The sequence below is a fragment of the Labeo rohita genome, chromosome 19 (assembly GCF_022985175.1).
Source record: "Labeo rohita strain BAU-BD-2019 chromosome 19, IGBB_LRoh.1.0, whole genome shotgun sequence".
Lineage (NCBI taxonomy): Eukaryota > Metazoa > Chordata > Actinopteri > Cypriniformes > Cyprinidae > Labeo > Labeo rohita.
The window spans coordinates 26,253,376-26,270,871 of NC_066887.1; the positions used below are offsets into that span (position 1 = coordinate 26,253,376).

The window sequence follows — 17,496 nt, forward strand, 5'->3', positions numbered from 1 at the left end:
GATTTATGATCACGCTTTCTTTTAGTACCTATCAGAGAATTTTAATTATTTTTCCTCAGTCACAAACTTTAAAGGTAAACACACAATGATTTTATTACTTCAGAAAAATATATACCTTGGTTAGGCATTGTGGAATGGTTGGAACGCCCTGGAGGGAAAAAAAAACCAAACATTTAGATTAAAGACATAATTCCACCTTTAACCTTTAACATACTATTTTCATATTAAATAAAACATATTTTTAAAACTTATAGCTTTACATTAGAATAAGTTCAATTTTGTTTGTTGATTTTAAGGATATTTTTTCTTAACTCTCATAACAAAATGATTTGGCTCACCATCAGAGGAAGTGCCAGGTTGTAAGGGTACAGGCAGTAGTGGAGGGTGATTCTGTTTCATCCCATGAAATTCATCCATCTCCTCTCCAGGTGTTTCAGAAAATATGGCTGATCTGTTAAAAAATTAAAACAACAACAAAAAAGCTTATCCCTGCTGACATCTTATTTTTTAAGAACACAGTAAGATAAAATTGCTTATATTCATGTATATACTCATTTATATCTTATGCATGTCCACCAAAGCATTTTTCTTCGCGGCTGGCATATTTTTTCAATTGTTCTCAATGGGAGCACCGCGCTTATTAAAACGGCAGGAGCGTACCGAGCGCTGAGCGTCTTTTTCGCACTGAGCGCTGAGTGTTTGGGCATTTTTTTCTCACCGCCGAGAGTTGAAGAATGTTTTTAAAACTTTTGAGAAAAACGCTGTGCTCATCACTGTCACTTTGTAGTCAGCTAACCAATCAGAGTGGTAGAGAGGCGGGACTAATACGACCACCCTGCTTGTACTATGGCTGAACAACATTGGAGAAGTAATATTGCTTGTCTCCAAGTATTTATGTCTTTAACAGACTGAATTACCGGACTACCACATTATTGTTATAAAAAATAATGAGAAACATTTAATTTGCTCTGCGTTTGCCATTACTTAAGCAGATATTTTGTATCATAACAACCACAGTGTCTCAACGGAAAAAAAAAAAAAAAAAAAAAACAGAAACTTAACAGAACTGCCGGGACCTTGAAAGTTTATCAAGGGTTTTTGTGTCTGTCTGATGGTTATAAACACTAACCAGAGTTTACAGCTGACCGTTCAGTTTACATTTCAACACTACATAAACTCCACAATGATCTTTTTCATTGCTTATGTGTTTAAAATCTAGTGTTTCCTCACTAGTATGGCTGTTCCCTTGCTGGAGGAGGTGTACTTTGTATAGAAAATATACCACTCATCTTTATAGCTGTTTGTAATATTTTTGCCTCCAATTCCAATGTGCGTCTCTTGAAAGAAAACTATGTGTGCATTTTGTAGTCCTTAAAATGTATGATCTCTGTGTTTAAGTCCATTAACATTCCAAGTGATGAGATTTATGGTCTGTGTATCCATTGACAGATCTGCTCTCACAGACCACAGATCCTCAACTTAGTAAGTTCTGTCAAAACAAAGAGTTCACTATTTGTTCCAATAGCGAAAGAAAAAAAAAAAAAGGAGGCACTGAACTGAATAATTTCATTATTTCATTACAATGGCAAGCCTTTCGAAAACTTAACGGACATTGCCAACATTCCATGTGAGATATTAATGGAATATACATGTATGTCTGACAGATATTGATAACAGAATGGATCATCTTGCAAGTGATGGCTCACATGATAAAGGAATGTTTAGAAGTTGTGAAGAGCTGAGAATCTACTTTAACTGAGAATTGATTACTTTTGATCAACAATCATGTACATTTAATTTTTTTTGCACACGTGCCAAAATACACGCAATTTTCTTAAATCAATAAAAAATATAATCAGATATGAACAAGAAAGTTATGGTTAAATGCAACACTGTCAGATTTCCTCATGTCTCATCCACCAGTGAGAAAACATTCCAGTACAAAGCGCATAATATTACAATAATAACGCCTTCCATTCTCGCTCGGTCTGCAATAGTGTAATGGAATGCCAAGACTTAACCAAGAATAATGTTCAGTCAATTTAGGGAAACCCTGAAGTGTTATATACACAGTTTAATTGAAACTTGTAAATCAAGGACATAAATAAAGAGGACTGTAAACCATTACACACAATTAACCAAAATTTTCATTATAAAAAAAGTTCATCATAAGTACTTACTCAGGTCACACGCTTCCACACTCTCACATGTGTGAATGCTGCTGACAGCCTTTTATAACAGTCATTAACTGCATGGGGGAGGAGTTACAGCAGTGCTTCTCAATTTCAACCCTGTAGATGCTTGATTTGTACAGTGTATTTCCAAAATGATTACAATGACACTTGAGCCTGAAACTGATGGTTTAAGTGTTATGAGCAATATTGAACTTCTGATCTATGTAGCATCCCCGTCAGGCCGAATGGGGTGAGCCTTGGTGATATTGTAGGCGATGTGATTGCTACCATCCCTCCAAGTTTCAAGTGTCTGCGACTTACGGTTTGGTCTGCATGATCAGTTTTACATGGAGATTGCTGATCCTTGGCCATTCTAACAATTGCAATAGAGTTTTTGCAGCAACCGACTTAAAGCTATTCCTCGTTTGTAAAGTAAATGTTTATAAATGTTTACTAAGCATTCAGTTCCTGTATGGGCGTACAGCAGGTTCACACATACTCTGTTTGCAGTGAGTATGCGGTGCGATTTATTTATTTATTTATTTATTTATTTATTTATTTTTTTCCCTTACCCACAGTAGTACGCGACTGCAGTCTGGCAGTGGGTTCCAGGAGTGGTGCGTCTGCAGAAGTTCAGCGATTGTTTCCACACTGGGTCTATTTTTGCTGTGCTGCACGTGCTGAATTAAAGTGACAGCACATTGTTTGTGGTTAAAAATAAATATGGATTGACACAAAAATGCAGCAATTACACTATAAATGCATATAATGAAAGTCTACTGTGTTTCACAGTCAACACATATGGCTTTATGGCTAGGTTTAAAATAAAGAGAAGTGCACTTTTAGACATGGCAATAATAGAGGGAACTCATGGAGGTAGAAAAGACAGTTCTTTATAAACCACAGGATTGCTTGTAATAAAGATTTAAATACAAAAGAAAAGGCAGGAGAGCGACTGTTTCTATCAGTGGTAAGTTTTAATTTAGAATGTTTGGTTTACTATTTTTAATGTAAGAAAAGTAGACTATAAGCTATGTTTAGCAAGTGCCAAAGTAAAACGCGTTAAATAATATGTTGCTTATATTTATTGTTCTTAAATGAAAATACGAAAAGATTGTATTACTCTGCTGTGTAAAAAGAGAATCACAATGCTAAAAAAGCATTTTCAGTAACAACGTTTAGATTTCAACTCAATATATAAATGTTATGTTTGTGGTAAACAGCTGCAGTTCAGCAGACTGCAAAAGCATCCTGTGTGAAAGCACAATGAGTCTGTGCTGCTTCTACACCACATTCCAACTACAAATGGACTGATCTGAAACGCTGTCAACACCCTTCATATTGTTTATACAGGATGTGGTATATATGGCAGCTTACAGGACGTGTGCGTGTGCAGGCTACACAAACTTTGACATTCACAGCCTCCAGAGTTTCTCCTACTTGATGATTCTGTATTTTTTATTTCTAAACTTATAATTTAGACCCTTATTTAGTTGTGGTGAGAATGTTTTATTTCTCTTGAAACGTTATAGACATAAATGCAAGCATTTTAATCTGGAAACACAAATGTTTCCATATTGTTTGTGTCTACACTTTTAAAGCTCAGTTTATTCCCTTATAGACCTTAATTTAACCGATTTAGACAGCTTATTGAAATGAATGCAAATGAAAACGAAATATGTGGGATAGAGTTATAGTCTTTACAATGGCACGCACTTTATAAAGGTCTTTTGAAAGTTTTTGGAAAGATATTTCATCAACTGAACAATTATCATTTTGTTAAACAACAATACAATCCACTGAACCCACTGTACTTCTGTCTTCAATGCCTCATTTTCATTCCTGTCAAAAATTAAAATGGCTGAAGAAACATGTAAAACCATTACTGGCCCCTTATACTATTGTTTGATTAATGTGACTATGGTTTCTAAAACTGATTGACTGCAGAGTGTGTGACAAAGAGGAACACAAGGGCTCAGTTTTTATATCATAACCAAACCAGGATGTTTCTGTCTTATCCAGTCATAATGCATACTCAACATATGTCTCCTTTCAGGGTTGATATGCTTTTTCTAAGTCTCCATCACATGACTTTTGCAGCCTCTCAGGAAAACAATGTTCTTTAGCAAAAGCATAATTTTCTTTACCTTATTTCGTCTGACATAGAGATAAGAACTACAATGCAAATACAAGAAACATACAGAAACATCTCAGGTTACGACTGTAACCCCGGTTCCCTGAAGGGAACGAGACGCTGCGTCTATGAATGCTTTGGGGACACCCTCAGCATAAGCACGCTCTGAGTCACATGTGTAATCAGTCCAGTAGAGAAGTGAGACGTCATAGGCGGGTGACGTCATGGACCAGGAAGCTTTAAAGCATGTGCAGCGGAACCGGCATTCTCAGCTTAAGGAAGAAGCGAACGCTTGCAGGGATGCAGGAAGTATGGCACGAGACGCAGCGTCTCGTTCCCTTCGGGGAACCAGGGTTACAGTCATAACCTGAGACGTTCCCCTTCAGGACCGTCAGGACCGCTTTGTTGAGGACTTCTTCGCCTGAAGCACGACCCTCAGGTCGGGCCTCGGCTTAGAAGCCCCCGACTTCGAGCGCCGCTGGTCTTGGTCCCGCTGCAGAGGAGCTCGAGAGGCGACGTCTGTTTTTGAGTTGCCCTGTATGAGGCGCTGGTACTCGGCTGGAAATGAGCTAGAACGCGACAAGGGAGAAACCGCTGAAACGCCGCCACTTGTTAACGGGCCTCCTGGTACCTGTCGACTACGGAATTGACGGCATCACCGAACAGGCCAGAAGGCGCAAGCGGGGCATCGAGGAGGAAGACCCTGTCTCTCTCTTTCATGTCAGACATGGTCAACCAGAGATGTCTCTCTGCTGCCACCATAGCTGCCATGGACCGGCTGATGGCACTGCCCATCTCTTTAGTGGCACGGAGAGACAAATCAGCGGCTCTCCTAAGTTCGGAGATGTCATCCCGACTTATCTCATCGCTATCATCTAACTCTTTGAGCAGGTCAGCCTGATATGCCTGCAACACCGCCATGGTGTGCAGACAAGCACCAGCCTGACCTGCTGCTGAGTACGCGAGCAGAAAGGAACACACGACTTGTAACGTGGCTTGCTTTTATCAGTATGTTTTTGTTTTGATGCTTTTTTGGACATCGTGTCTCAAAATAAAGTGGTACGAACTAGCACCGAAAGACAGACACAATACAAACACACACAGAGCGCTTCTCTGAATGAATGAAGCTGAATGCCAGTTCTGGCGCACGTGCTTTAAATAGGCCATAAGGTGAACCTAGAAAAAGTGGCTAGAAATCACTTTTCGTTCCCACGTCTGGGCACTACTTTTTTAATGAATTTCTGGATAGACAACAGTCTTATGGATTCTATGTTAAAAGTTCTCCACAAAAAATACAGCAGTTTTTTGTCAGGATGCAAAAATGTGTATAATTAGGAATTTACAAAAAACGAAAATCTCATGCTGCTAGTTTGGCCTGTAACTTTATTAATACGCATTTAATCAACACAAAATATATGTAAAATCCACATTTATACATGTAGCTACATATCTGAGACAAGTATTGGTGCATTAATCAACTCAATTTTGAAGGAAGACCATGAAATAATGCAATTTTTTTTATAACACACTTCAACTTCACAGATTGGCACCAAATAAAACTGAAGAACAAATTGAAACAAACATTTTTGTTATGTTTTTATTCATCATGGCCACGGGCATGTCATACAAGGAGAGTCATTTAGAATTCTCTTTAATATCAATGCCGCACTATAAAGTGTCCTTGTGTTCTCTGTAGTACCAGCTATTCTACTTGCTGTGCTTTCACCGTCACTTTGACTAGTTACTTCCGTTTACTCAGTTGTTTCTGTATCTGATGGATGAGGTATTCTGTCTACCAGCTTATCTGCAGAAAGTGTCTCAACAAAAACCAATTCACTGATGTTGCGCTTGTTGGGAGAGTGAAACACCAGCTGGGGGAAATCACGGGACAGCCTCCTCTTCAATTTATCCTGCCTGAAATACAATAAATTATGATCACAATCACAAAATATAAATCTCACACACAAAAAACATTGTCAGCTTATTATGATAAAATAGGATTATGTGTATATTATTATTTATAAAATTTTTCTGAGAAAAAAAGTTTGCGTAAATGTTTATTCCAAATCTGCAAAATAAACTTATGGTATTTAAATTACCTGTAGTTTGAAGCATCAAGATCTTCATGGCTTTTTACAAGATTTAAAAACATTCTTCTTAGCCATGTCATTGTCATCACCTCTTGGTTTACAATTATTCGATGGCGGATGATTCTCTCAGAGAAGATCTTGTAGCTGACATCATAGGTTGGCTCATTTCTATTAAAAGCATCAAATATTTTATGTTCTGTAACTATTACACTGGCTTCTATATTTGGAATGCATATATTGTGTGCATGTACAAACTAAAAGCAACTGACAAACCAATTGAGTTTTTTTTATTCTTCAGAAAGAAAATACTTACAATAAATTATTTTAAATATTCTTTTGCCCTCACAAATGACTAGACATTTTATTATGCTGAATTATTGTAACAAGCGGTCCATGTAGATTAATGATTAATTTCTTTTCAAATTAGCAATCATTCAAATCAATTATGAATTATTTTAAAACGCAATATAACAACTTACTGTTCTTCTGAGGTCTGTGTATTTGTTCCAGTAGACTTTGTCAAGAACCTGGTGTACTGTCTGTAACAGGACTTGTGATATCGTACTTCAAGAGACACACAGTCTTTGTCTTTAATATGCACAAGAATGCTAGTGTCTTCCTTCATCTCAGCTGCTTTGAGCAACTGGCCTGTAAAAAAACAAACATTTAATTAAATGAAATTGTAAATAAATATGTATTTAAAAAACATAACAGTTCTGACTGTTCATGCATATGTGTATGCAAAAACTGACTGCACTATAAACATTATAATGTACATGTAATGTAAATATTGATGTATTTGAAAGTTAGTTATGGTTCTCAGCATATGGCATATAACTTTAAGTTCAAACGTGTGCTTGTGTGCTTTATACCTGCCGACAGCGTCTCCGCTTGTGAAAGATTGTCCTTCTGGCGTTTGCCTGCCACAGTGATGTACTTGTCCGTTTTCTTGCAAATTATGCACAAAGCAGGAAGTACTGGACCCGAACAAGCTATCGGCAGTCCGGTACTGGACCTAAGTTTTTTTGTTGGGCAATACGTTGACGAAATACTATTTCCCGATGACACAGACTGGTCTGTGTTATGATCATCACCAGCCTCAGGGCGCCGTGAAACTCATTTCTCGGCCGCATCCAAGCGCTTTTTGTCAATAAAACGCCGGTAGCAAGTGGAGTGAAACCCTGCGTCTTCGGGCACACGGTCAAACTCGATTTCTAGACAATGTTTGTATGTTTATGCTATTTTCTGACTCTCACCCTGCAAGTCAAGCCACCGTTTGATGCAGTTTCTAAATGTATCCCACCATGTGCGTGTAAAATCCTTAGTTTCTTCTTTTTTTATGGACGTGAGATGCATATAGCATTGTTTATAAACCCTTTTACTGACTTTTGGTGGAGGTCTGACAATAATTTCATCTTCTTCACTACTCGATAGTGACGACAAGGGCGCTGCCATCTTGGACCATGTTTACGACGTTATGCCATCTCATTGGTCTAGCGGCAAGCACGTGACGCGAAGCCGCATCTCTCACCTTTAAAAAATGATTACGCGAGGATGGGACTATTGCCAACTTTATACACTTGTAAAAAAATAACTGCTGGATTATACATGGAGAACTTTTATTTTTTCATTCTATACCAATTGATCCTTTTATTGGAATAAAAAGAATGTAGTGCCCCATATATGGGAACGGAATGAAACGAAAAGCTGCTTCACCTTACGGCCTAAAAGCTTCCTGGTCCGTGACGTCACCCGCCTATTACGTCTCGCTTTTCTATTGGACTGATTACACTTGTGGTTCAGAGCATGCTTACGCTGAGGGCATCCCCAAAGCGTTCGTAGACACAGCTCGAGTTCCTGAAGGGGAACCAAAAATTTCTATTACATCACCTTTTAAACAAATGAGAATATCAACATACATTCCTGAATGGACAGAGCATAGGCTTTTAAACTAATTACTCAAATGATGCCAAACAGCACCAAACAGAATTGCAAAAATACAATTGTAAAAATGTATTTGGACCACAACAGTAAGTTTGAGTAAATAATAAATTACAATTTTCTTATAATAAACCCAATCAAGATTTGTCTGTGAAACAGTGTATTTTATTTTTGTTTTGGATTGCACTCAGTTTACTGCTTACTTTAACTTACCTACACTGATAAAGCCTAAATGGGAAGCGGTATCATAATTAAGTAATGTGGTACTTCCTCCCATGAGAACATAAAACATTGTGAGAAATTGAGACTTTGTTTCAAGTTCGTCTGTAAATTTTCCAAGGACAGGCAGAGAAGTCTAGGAAATCAAATGCAAAAAAACCATGATCACAATCAAGTTTAGCTACCTGTTCATACAGAACGTCCCAGGTTACGTATGTAACCATGGTTCCCCGAGGGAACAAGACGCTGCGTCCGAAAACGCTAGGGGAACGCCTCCAGCGTGACCACATTCTGAAACACGTGTGCAAACAGTCCAATGGAGAAGCGAGACGTCACAGGCGGGGTGACGTAGAGACCAGAGAGCTTAAAGCACGTGCGGTGCATGCAGCCGGCAGCTTCTAAATAGAGAAGCAAGCGCTGCAGGGATGCCGGAAGTATGGCTCGAGACGCAGCGTCTCGTTCCCTCAGGGAACCATGGTTACATACGTAACCTGGGACGTTCCCCTTCGGGAACTCGAGCTGCGTCCGAAAACGCTAGGGGAACGATATGCCCACGCTGCCAGACTTTCAGATCCCTGCCTAGTGTGTATCACTGAGCACAGCTAGGACAAGAGAAAAAAGGAGCCCAGAGTGGCATAAATAAGACCGAGAATCTCATGAGAGGCATGGAACAACCCGGAGCGTTGAAATGTCAGAGAGGGAACTCCTGACGAGAAGGCCATACTTCGAGAGGAGTGAGCCTTGACCCCCAAAAAGGGGGGGGAACAGAGGACTCAAAGTTATGGAATAGCAACCAAATCACCACACAGCAAAGCTACACCTGGTCAGAGGCCTTAGCCTCAGCGCACCGTGGAGGAAACCTGTAACCAGGGGGTTCCTACCCACTGAGGGGCCACCCAGAAGGCTGTGGTAGGCCGCACGTATACCTTCAGGGTGGAGTGGAGTGGGCTAACCCTGCAGAGAACCGATCCTGCAGAAACTCCAGCACTGTACCAACTGGGCAGTTAACTGGGTCTTGCTGGTGGTCTCCACACCATGAAGTGAAAAGTTTCCACTTCAGGGTCTACAGTTTCCTCGTGGAGGGAGCTCTGGATTGGATGGTCTCAACAACCTCGGTTGAGAGACCGGAGGCTACGAGGTGTGCCCCCTCAGAGGCCACACCCATAACTTCCACAACTCCGGGCGAGGGTGAAAGATGGTGCCTCCCGCTTGCGAGAGGAGATCCCTCCTGACGGGAATCTCCCAGGGAGAGCCGTCGAGGAGGGAATCAGTTCCGAGAACCATGCTCGGGCCGGCCAGTACTGGGCTACTAAAAGAAGACGGTCCCCATCCCGGCACACCCTCTCCAGAACTCCCAGGAGCAGAGCGATCAGGGGAAAGGCATACAGACGAAGCCTCGGCCACGTCTGTACCATGGCATCCAGCCCCAGTGGAGCTGGATGAGTCAGAGAGAACCAGTGGGGACATTGCGCATTCTCCTGAGTCGCGAAGAGGTCCACCTGAGCCTGGCCAAAAACTCTCCAAATCTGCTTCACCACCTCGGGGTGAAGCATCCATTCCCCGGGCCTCAGCCCCTGCCTCGACAGGATGTCTGCTCCCATACTGAGATGCCCAGGAACATGAACCGCTCTCAGCGAGAGGAGTTTGTCCTGGGACCACACAAGGATCTGGTGCGTCAGCTGTATAAGGGGCGCGAACGTAGACCTCCCTGGTTGTTGAAGTAATAGACCACCGCTGTGTTGTCGGTGCGAACCAACACATGGTGGCCTATTAGGTCCGGGAGAAAGTGTTTCAACGCTCGAAACACGGCCAGCATCTCCAGGCAGTTGATGTGCCAAGTGAGATGGCGACTGCTCCACAGACCACGGGCGGGGTGGCCACTCATGACTGCACCCAAACCGGCGAGAGACGCATCCGTCGCTAGCGTACGCAGCGACAAGGAGCTCCTAACACCGGGCCCTGAGACAGGAACCAAGGCTTCTTCCACATGTCTATGGCACGTAGGCATTGCCGCGTGACTTTGAACATGCGGAATGGGTTTCCCTCAGGAAGAACCCCTTGGTCCTGAGCCACCACTGTAGGGGTCTCATGTACAGCAGGCCAGAAGGTATCACGTTGGACGCAGCTGCCATCAGACCCAGCAGTCACTGGAACTGCTTTACAGTGAGTGACCGGCCTTCTTTCACTCTTGTTACTGCAGTGAGGATTGACTCGATCCGAGCAGGTGACAAACGTGCCTGCATCGTGGTCAAATCCCACACCACGCCTAGATAAGTTGTTCTTTGTAATGGAGACAGCACACTCTTCTTGGCGTTCAGTCTCAACCCCAGCTCTTTCATATGAGCGAGAACAACATCTCGATGTTGAACCGCCATGTGCTCTGATTGAGCCAGAATCAACCAATCGTTGATGTAATTGAGTATGCGGATGTCCCGGAGTCACAGCGGAGCCAGAGCAGCACCCACACACTTCGTGAAAGTGCGGGGGGAGAGTACTAGGCCGAACGGAAGAACCCGATATTGGTATGCTTCGCCCCTGAAAGCAAACCTCAGGAACTTCCTGTGTTGAGGAAGGATGGAGACATGGAAGTAAGCATCTTTTAGATCTATCGTCACAAACCAGTCCTCGGACCTGATTTGTGACACCACTTGATTGACAGTCAGCATTTTGAACTTCAACCTCATAACTGAACGATTCAGTAGTCTCAGATCTAAGATGGGACACAGGCCCCCATCCTTCTTCGGAACAATGAAGTACCGGCTGTAGAACCCGGACTCCCCGTCTTGAGGAGGGACCACCTCGATGGCCTCCTTCCTCAACAGAGTTTCTACTTCCTGTTCCATTACCAGACCCTGCTCGGGGCTCACCACAGTGGGAAAGACCCCGTTGAAAGGCGGCGGTGCGCCGAATTGGATGCGATAACCTCGCTCTACAGTGCGCAGGACCCATGCAGACACATTTGGCAGTAGTTTCCACGCTGCCAAATAATCTACTAAGGGAACCAGTCTCTCGAGACTGGCCTCTGGTGTTGTTTGAGCTGCTAACGGCAGGAGACAGCCGAACTAGCTGCTGTAGAGACCCCCGCAGGGGTGGCGAGCTCCCCAGCTCCGCTACGTTTCCGGGCGGAAGACTGAGGTGTGGACTCGCTGGAGACCGCTGCGACCTGAAGAACCGGCAGGGTTGGCAGGCTAATCTCCCGAGGGCACAGAGGAGAGACAGGCACCGAAGAATGCGGTGGACCACGCCCTTCCCCAGTAGGGCCTGCCCTCAGAGGTCCTGGACCATAGGAGTCAGGACCATAGTCTCATAGGTCTGGGTGAAACGTTTCAGTACCTGAAACGCGGCCAGCATCTCCAGGCAACTGAAGTGCCAAACTGAATGGTGACCGCTCCACAGACCATGGGCGGGGTGGCCACTCATGACCACTCCCCAACCGGTGAGGGACGCATCCGTCGCTAGCATACGCGGCAACAAGGAGCTCCCAGCACCGGGCCCTGAGACAAGAACCAAGGTCTCCTCCACATGTCCAAGGCACGTAGGCATCGCCGCGTGACCTTGATCATGCAAAGCAGGTTTCCCCTCAGGGAGAACCCCCTTGGTCTTGAGACACCACTGCAGGGGTCTCATGAACAGCAGGCCAAAAGGTATCACGTTGGACACAGCTGCCATCAGACCCAGCAGTTATGAAACTGCTTCACCGTGAGTGCCTATTTTCACTCTCTTGACTGCCGCGAGGATGACTTGATCCGAGCAGGAAATATACATGCCTGCATCGTGGTCGATCCCACACCACGCCTAGATAAGTGGTTCTCTGTAATGGAGAAAGCACACTTTTCTCTGCGTTCAGTCACAACCCCAGTTCTTTCATATGGGTGAGGACAACATCTCGATTCCGAACCGCCCATACCGACAAAAATGTCAATAAGGATCAGTATGCAGATGCCCTGGGAGCCACTTTATTTTTTAGAAGCGAGGGCAGGTAGAAACGAGCGATCTAATATGCAGTCAGCTCATATGCGGACAGCATCAATCTCCTCAGAGAAAGATAGCCGCAGCAGCGCGAGCTCTCATTCAAAGGGGCGAAGAACCGCAGCGCGGGCTTCCGAACCCAGAAAGAGAGCGCTAGATCTAGGGAGAAAGGCAGAGATAGGGCGGACCTGTCTCTAACCCGTCCGTAGATCTATGTGCGATCCCCACGGCCGCAGTCGCCGCTCTGCCTCGGCAAAGCGGGACCCGAGCCACGGGGAAGTTCACGAGGGCTCCCTCCTCGAAGAGAGTCCTCCGGGAACGAAGCATGCGCAGCGAGAGTGCGGGAGCTGACGGGAGTGTTTTTCATTACAAAGATGGTATCAGTCACTCAGTATTTAGTTTTAACAATGTTAAAAAGGTTTCATATTTATGAATTAGATTATAAACTTGTCTCTTTTTGTTGAGAGTGCAGTGCAATTTTCTGCGCTTGTGAATGGCTGTGGCGTCACGTGACTCACGTCTGATGTGCCATCTTAAAAGCAATATATAGTAAATGTAAGTCAAAGTGTTGCCTTTGTAACCAGTTAAAACTTGAATTGGCAATGAGGTCTTAAAATGTACGTAAAGAGTCTTAAAAAGGTATTAAATTTAACTCCATAGTTCCTGTATATACCCTGGAGTAACAGCTCACTACCAGTTACAAAACTCTGTAACAGACACTGTAACAGTCTGTCACAGACAATTCTAGTTGCATTTTTCATCAATGAATTTCTTAAACTATCCTATGACTAATGTTCTGGCCCGCCGTCTAGTGGCAAATTATTATTATTATTATTATTATTATTATTTTTGGCCCGATGCCAAACCTACTTGCCGACCCCTGGTCTAAACAAATGTAACATTTTTTTTTCTCTCACAGTTTTTCCTGTTGCACTGTATCAATTATGAATTATTGTTAAAGTTTGAAACAAAATATTGTAATTATTCTTGAAAAAAGCTTGCAGAAAATATAATTTTGTGGGAATTATGTCTGGGTTTATCTGTGTCATATGTACATAAAAATGTATGCACTATTTTTTCGTAGGTAATGTTGAGGTTATTTCAGCTTCTTACAAAACTTCATATGTCATACTTTGTATATTCAGCCAGTCAATATGGTGTATTTATGACATCTAATAGCAGATGCCATGCTAACCATGCTAAAAAAACTTGACCCTTTGTTTCAGATTTCATTGGTTTGGTTGGTTAACATTGTTTAGTTAGCCCTGCTAGTAGATGCTATAACCACTTAGTTCTGTCAGACAGATGTCCAGAAAAAAGTCTTGTATTCTATTCCATCACTAAAACTTTTTACAAGCAACATGTAAACTGAAATTTTTCTATTATAGTAGATGATTAATTAGTGATTAGTGAGTTTTTAAAGGGCTCATTATATTGTAAAAAAAAAAATAATAATTTGCTGATTTCAAATCCATTTTTACACAATTTAATGAAACTTTTAGAAATTGACAAATTACATAAATTACTTGCCTGTTGTCAGTGGTTGCTGTGAACTATAAAAACTGTTACTTGAATCGGATTGTTCCTTATCACGTTTTCTCTTAATACCTATCAAAGAAACAAAGAACAGCAGTCATTTTGCGAAATCTTTTTTTTTTTTTCTGAATCAACCACAACAATGTTTTTGATAGAAGAGAGATTTTATACCATGGCTAGCCATTGTGGGATGGATGGTTTTAATAAAGCCTACAGAGAGAGAGAGAAATAAACATGCATGTTATATATATATATATATATATATATAGTACAGCAGTTGGTTCCCTTCCTCACATTTTATTAAGTAGCATTTCAAGAGTGTTATACAGTCCAAAAAAAAAAAATTCCCTTGATATTTTAACATATGAGAGGTCATTGTACTGTAAAAACATCCTGCAAGGTTCAGAACTTTCTTGTTAGTCTAAAAACAGCTTATATTGAATGAGTGGGATCATGTGCCACTCTATGATGCAGTTGTGTGGATAAACAGAAGATCAGTGGCTCCTTCTACATCACTGCCTGTTTATCTTCGCCCACTGATTCAGGCATGTAGTGTAAATAACAAGAGGTCGAGCGCAAGTCTGCGCAGAAACCAAACAATAAAGATGGCTCTAAATACAAGAAGATGCTGTGCAGTGCCAAGTTGTGGAAGACCGTCTCCAGGTTACAGATGTAACCATGGTTCCCTGAGGGAATGAGACGCTGCGTCAGAAAATGCTTTGGGAACGCCTTCAGCGTGACCACGCTCTGAAACAAGTGTGCAATCAGTCAAATTGAGAAGCGAGACATTACAGGTGGGGTGGCGTAGAGACCAGGAAGCTTAAAACCACATGCGGTGCATACAGCCGGCAGCTTCTGAATGGAGAAGCTAGCGCTGCAGGCATGTCGGAAGTATGGCTATAAGACGCAGCATCTCGTTCCCTTGAGAAACCATGATTACATAAGTACCCTGGAGACGTTCCAATTCGGGAACTCGAGCTGTGTCGGAAAGCGCTTTGGGAACGATATGCCCATGCCGCCAGACTTGCAAATCCCTGCCTAGTGTGAAAGAGCACAGCTAGAGCAACAGAAGAAAGCCAGGAGTGGCACAATATCCAGGTAAGACCTGAAAGTCAACGGGGTGGACCATCCCACAGCATCCTGAAACCAACTTAGAGAAGTGAGCCTTGACTCCCATGGAAGAGGTGGAGGATAAGAGGACTTGAGGCTATGGAATAGCATCCCGATCCACCACTTAGCATAAGCTACACCTGGCCTCAGCACACCACGGAGAATATGTTTAACCTGAGGGTGTCTTATCAGTGACTGGTCACCAAGAGGGGTGTGGAAAGCAGCTAAGTCGCAACTTAGACCTTCAGGGTGGAGTGGGTCAACCATGCGGCAAACCGATCCTGCAGGGACTCCAGCACTGAATCAACTGGGTAGTGGACTGGGTCAAGCTGGTGGTTGCCACACCAATAAGTAAAAAAGTTCCACTTCAAGGCATACAGTTTCGTTGTTGAGGGAGCTCTGGATCGGAGAATGGTCTCCACAATAGAGCTGTAATCAGGCCTTTAAAGTCAGGCCCGACAGTGCCCGAGCCCGACAAGTATATTTTGATTGACAGCTTTTTAAAAGCCCAAACCCATTTACAGCCCGACATTATTCAAATGTGCGTAAGCACACAGCTCTTTTGCCTTTTGTCAAGAATGAGTCACTTATACATGTTTTAACATAATTTATTCATGACTAACTTAGGCTATAGGCCACTTGGAAGTTGGAACAAAGAAATAAAATAAGTCCTCTGTAACATCGTTACATCTCAGCACTCTAAATAGGCCTAGGCATACACTAGGCCAACGAGCCAACAAAAATGAGTCTTTCTTAACAAATTAAATTAAGATAAATTCTAAATTAAGATGGGTATTTGGCAATAACGAAATTAAGATAAAGGCTCCGCGGGATTTGCTTCGCTACTTCTCTCCACAATCCGGCCTCAACGCGACAGTGAATAGCAGCTGAAATTTAATAAAAGAATAATGCCAACATTAGCCTATATACTCTGTCTACATTATGCATTTAAGACTCAATTAATATTTAGTTATAATTTGAAAAACCTTTGCTCACCAAGATTAGGCTACATGTTTTTTGTGTTGGAAATTTATTGAATCCACGGTAGATGGCTTTAGCGGCGCTGATGGTCCAGCAGCGCTGAACACCCTTTCACTGCTGCTGCTACTGGCCGGGATGCATAGTACTGATCTGGCTAATTTTGCTAGTTTTGTAAATTTTGCCAAAACGTATTCGCCAGAGGTAAGCCTCCGTTTCACCGCCTCAACATCCATTTTCGCATCTTTCTCGCGCTAATTGAAACTCATCACATGACCGCTCATTTACCGCGCAAGCCGGGTCCTGTCGGGTTCGGGCAAAGATCTTCAGCTCTACTCCACAACCTCGGTTGAGAGACCAGAGGCAATGAGTTGTGCCCCCTCAGGGGCCACACCCACAAGCTTCCACAACTCCGGGCAGGGGTGACAGAAGGTGAAAGAGGAGGTCCCTCCTCAGAGGAATGTACCAGGAAGGAATCGATGATAGGAGCACAAGTTCCGAAAACTAGGTCCTGTTGGGCCAGTATGGGGCCACCAGCAGAAGCTGTTCCCTGCCCTCCCTGAAGTAGAAGACGTTGGGCTAGCTGAGAGCCTGTCCAGACCCCTAGGCTGCAGGAGCCTGCATGAGCCTGAGCCTGTCCAGACCCCTGAGGCTGCATGCCCATTGCATACAGTGCCCCAGCCTGTCTTGGAAGCATCTGTTATTAGAATGATGCATCTGGACAGCCCTGCCCGTAGAAACGAAATATCTTACCAATGACTGAAGGTTTTGCGACACAGAGGTGTACCTTGGTGGCATGCCCATCTCGGGACTCGGGTATGAAGCCAGAGCTGCAGCTGTCTCATATGCATCAAACCCAGCAGCGTGACTGTGGCTGAGGATGCCACGTACCCCAGGAGCCTCTGGAAGTATTTCAGGGGGGCGTATGTTTTGAGTTTGAGTGCTCTCACACACTTCAGCACTGACTGCACGATGCTGAGAAAGACGTGCAATCATAGCAGCCAACTCTAGTTCCACACTGAGGAAAGAGATACTCTGCACTGGGGAGAGTTTGCTCTTTTTTTCCAATGGACTCGAATTCCCAATGAGAACCACGTCCTTTTGGGGGCGCAAACCAACTCTCGCGAGTGTGCTAGGATTAGCCAGTCATCAAGGTAATTCAGAATACATATGCCCACTTCCCTGAGAGGGGCCAGGGCAGCCTCTGCAACCTTCATAACGACACGAGGTGACGGACAGCACCCTTTGCCAGAAGTGTTGCGATTTCCACTCGGAGGACCAAGTGCAGTGAGCATTCTCGCTTCAAACTGAGGTAAAGAGAATGCTACTGAACTTGGGCAGACAC

General features: G+C 43.2%; 1 protein-coding gene and 1 long non-coding RNA gene across 10 annotated transcripts in view; both read right to left on the reverse strand.

Annotated features, from left to right (window-relative positions):
* On the reverse strand, positions 1 to 2,207 carry LOC127181393 (uncharacterized). Its single transcript, XR_007829771.1, has 4 exons — positions 2,181 to 2,207; positions 339 to 451; positions 116 to 148; positions 1 to 28 (listed from the first exon to the last, which is right to left on the reverse strand). It is a non-coding gene; the product is annotated as an uncharacterized LOC127181393 (long non-coding RNA).
* LOC127181368 (uncharacterized) overlaps positions 1 to 17,496 on the reverse strand; it is a 90,987-nt gene that overhangs the window by 8,032 nt on the left and 65,459 nt on the right. The gene's annotated exons all lie outside the window — the stretch shown is intronic.